The following is a 4086-nucleotide window of genomic DNA, read 5'->3' on the forward strand; positions in this document are numbered from 1 at the left end:
GTTACAAAAAGGGAATAAAACAAGAAATAATTCTGAGAAATTAAAAATATGCTAGCAGGAATAAAAATTGGGAAATGTTGAGGAGTCTTCACCATAAAAAACATAGATAGAAAATAAGAGAAAAGGGGTAAGAAAATTAGACAATCAGTCCAGGAAATCTAACATCTAAATAATAAGTCCCAGGAGAAAAATGGAATGGGGGGATATTGTCCCACAAGTAATAAAAGAATGTTTTCTAGAACTGAAAGACATTCATTTCCAGATTGAAAGGGCTCATAGAGCACTCAGCAAAATAAATTAAAAATACATTGATGTACATCACTGGGCTTTTTAATGCACCCAGGATAGGAGAATGTTCCCAAAAGTTTCCTGGGAGAGAAAAGAAAAATAAACAAATGGATTAGAAGTCAGAATGGATTTGAATTCCTTATCAGCAATGCCAAGCTGTGTCATGAGAAAGGCTTCCAAGTACGAGTGAAAATAATTTCCAACCTAGAATTCTATGCCTTGTCAAGCCATAAATCAAATGTGGGGTGGAGTAAAAACACTTTTAATATTATAGGAGCTCAAAAAATTTACCTCTCAGGAATTTACTAGATCATGTGCCCTCCACCCCAAATGAGGAAACAAACCTAGAAAGAGGCACACAGGATGGAAAACACACAGGATGGAAAACACAAAGATAGAGTGCAGGTGAGAGGGTGAGGAAAATTCCCAGAATAGTAAAATAAGCTTGTGGGATCAGAGCTGTGCAGCAGGCCTAGAAGAGAACCCATTTTTTTAAAAATAGGAATAGATATAAAGAAGGTTCTAGAATTGTCACAAGAAAAAAGATAAAACCGAAGGAACAGGATTTATTTGAATATGCCAAGAGGTTGTTTACATTTTTGGTAATCCATAGGAAACAAAACACATTTTTAAATGAGGCAGTTATTAATTCCAGGAAAAACAAAATTTCATAAGAAATCCTAATATACCAAATGACTTGATTCTGAATATATCATAATGTACACACCATTCGATTTAGCCCAAACAGTGAAACTTTTATTTGGAGGCTGGGAGAGGATGTATATGTGGTGGGGAAGGGGCAGGTAGGGACAAGGAAGAGCTAAAGTAATAGTTAATACGTGAAACTGGAAAATCAAGAAATAAGAGGCGAATGCTCTATTTTTGGGTTTTGGGTTTTGCTTTTGTTGTTAAAGAAAGAACTAGCAGACTTGAAATTGCCTCTGAAGAATTGGAGTCAGGGTGCAATGGGTTAGAACAGGAGACTGAATGTGAAGTCTCGAGGCAATTTGTGACTTTTAAAACTATGTACAACTTTGTTAAAAACAAAATTTAAAAGCCTTCCAATTGAGAATGTGTAAATCATGATCTGGGTGAACTTCATGAAAAAACTAACCATCATAGACAAATCCTGGTGGAAATGTCAAGGTGCGGGGAGAATGGAGAATCAGGTTGGCTTTGGACTTGTAATTCTAAACACCTGAGGGCAATGGAACTTTGTTTTATTGGAATTTTATTATCAGTGACATCTTTTTCAGATGTTAACCGGCCATTTGTATTACTGAGTAATAGCTGAGTTTGTAATTTTTAAAAGTTGTAGAGGGAAAAAAAGTTGCTATTTTAAAGAACAAACTGTAGCTTCTTCTGCCCCCTAATGGCATAATTCATCACAGGAGAATTGTTTCTTGGTTCAGAAAAATAACTTAATGCTTAATTTCAGTTTAAAAGATGAAGAGCCTATGGTATAGGACTGAAAAGAAGGATGATGCTGTACATAGAAAAATGAGAGGAAAATTTGTTCTAGGAGAAATGTCATAAAGCTTATGAAGACTGAGACCCTAGTGAGATTAGAAGAGAAAAATCAGCACCAAGAATGGACATCAGGAAATCAAAAAGGGGTAAACCAAGATAAACAGATCTCAACAAGTACCATCAGAAATAATGAGGAAGGGGCTTCCCTGGTGGCGCAGTGGTTGAGAGTCCGCCTGCCGATGGAGGGGACACGGGTTCGTGTCCTGGTCCGGGAAGATCCCACATGCCGCAGAGTGGCTGGGCCTGTGAGCCATGGCCACTGAGCCTGCGTGTCCGGAGCCTGTGCCCCGCAACGGGAGAGGTCACAACAGTGAGAGGCCCGCGTACCACAAAAAAAAAAAAAGAAGAAATAATGAGGGAGGACCTGGGTTTCCAATTGTCTGATTTGAAAAATAAAGACCTAAACTAGTAAAGAAAAGGTGATTCTACAAGGCTGGAGGAAAACTGATCAACGAGTTATGCAATAAAACAAAACTTTGGATAAAAAATATTTAATCTGTCTAGAATTTTAAGATGTGAAAAAAAGCTACTTTAAATGGCTATCCAGTTCTCTCAAACTGCTTACTGAAAAGTCTATCCTTCTCACATTTATTTATGCTGAAGCTGTTACTACTCTTATACTTGGATCCATTTCTGGAATTTTATTCAATTCCACTTAATTGTCTGCCCTTGCTAGTACCAATACCATAATGATTTGAAAATTATATATCTTTGTTTTTTCCCCTTACCTGTAACAGCAAGGGGAATGAGGCCTGTGTGGCCTAGCCTTCTTCCTGGCAATGAGACCAGGTATAGCAATCTATTTTTGGATAAAATTGTCCCCTTTACCAATCAACACTGTAGCCTAAGATCCAGGTTAAGGAAACCTGAAGTGCAATTTCCATCATATCAAAAGTGGACTCAAAGGGAATATTCCTCATGTGCTCCACAATCTACCCTGTCCCTCCAACTTACAAGGTGTTCATAATGCCTGTGATGATCTATTTGTACTTCTCAAGAGGCCATCTGCTTTCTCAAGGAAAAGAATTGTAGGTGTTTATTTTACTTTTTTTTTTATAGCCAACAATACTGTATTATAAACTTCAAAGTTGCTAACAGACTACATCCTAATTGTTCTCACCACAAAAATAAATAATAATTACATGACGTGATAGAGATGTTGGCTAACACAATGCTGGCAATCATACTGCAATATATAAATCTATCAAATCAACAGATTATACACCTTAAACAGGTTATGTCAGTTATATATAATAAGAGTTGTGCTAATTAGGTTTTTTGATATTAGAAACATTTAAAATGACAAGATAGGGACTTCCCTGGTGGTGCAGTGGTTAAGAATCCGCCTGCCAATTCAGGGGACACAGGCTCGAGCCCTGGTCCGGGAAGATCCCACATGCCGTGAAGCAGCTAAGCCCATGCACCATAACTACTAAGCCTGCGCTCTAGAGCCCGTGAGCCACAACTACTGAGCCCACGTGCTGCAACTACTGAAGGCTGCACGCCTAGAGGCCGTGCTCTACAACAAAGAGAAGCCACTGCAATGAGAAGCCCACGCACCGCAACTAAGAGTAGCCCCCACTCGCCACAACTAGAGAAAGCCCGTGCGCAGCAACGAAGATCCAATGCAGCCAAAAAATATATATATAAAAATAAATAAAATTAATCATCAATGTGATTTTGTAAATTGATATTTATTAAATTTATATTTCCAAAGCCAATTAATAATTTATTTAAATATATATTATTAAATTAAGAAATACACACTAGATATAGAAAAATAACATTTCCCAGAGTAATTACAAGAGGTAATGATTGATTGCATGACAGGAAGTCTGTTCTTTAGCCTGAGATTCTGACTCCAATAAAGCCAAGATTCTTTGGATTCTTGGATTGGATTCTTTTTGAATCTGATTAATTTGATGAAGCCAAATTGAAATCCTTCCAAAATATCAGTTCAATTCAGGGGGTTCAAAATTTCATGAATTGTCAGTTTCAACCTTTTCTTAATAGAAAAATTGCTACTAACTGATGAACTGCTACTTTTATTCTTAGCATATTTCCAACAGTAATAATCACCAGATGGCCACCCACCACTGAGTGACCAAAAAAACAAAACCAAAAAACCTTAAAAATGTGGTATTGTGGCAGAAATTACACACTTCTATGTCTGCCCCTCCTATGCTTTACCTGGTATCTAGCACTGATATAGTTTGCCTCATGTTCATTTTTTTTTTTTTTTTTTTTTTTTGGCCGGGGGCCCCCCCT

The sequence above is a fragment of the Neophocaena asiaeorientalis genome, unplaced genomic scaffold, assembly GCF_003031525.2.
Source record: "Neophocaena asiaeorientalis asiaeorientalis breed wild unplaced genomic scaffold, Neophocaena_asiaeorientalis_V1.1 scaffold91, whole genome shotgun sequence".
Classification (NCBI taxonomy): domain Eukaryota; kingdom Metazoa; phylum Chordata; class Mammalia; order Artiodactyla; family Phocoenidae; genus Neophocaena; species Neophocaena asiaeorientalis.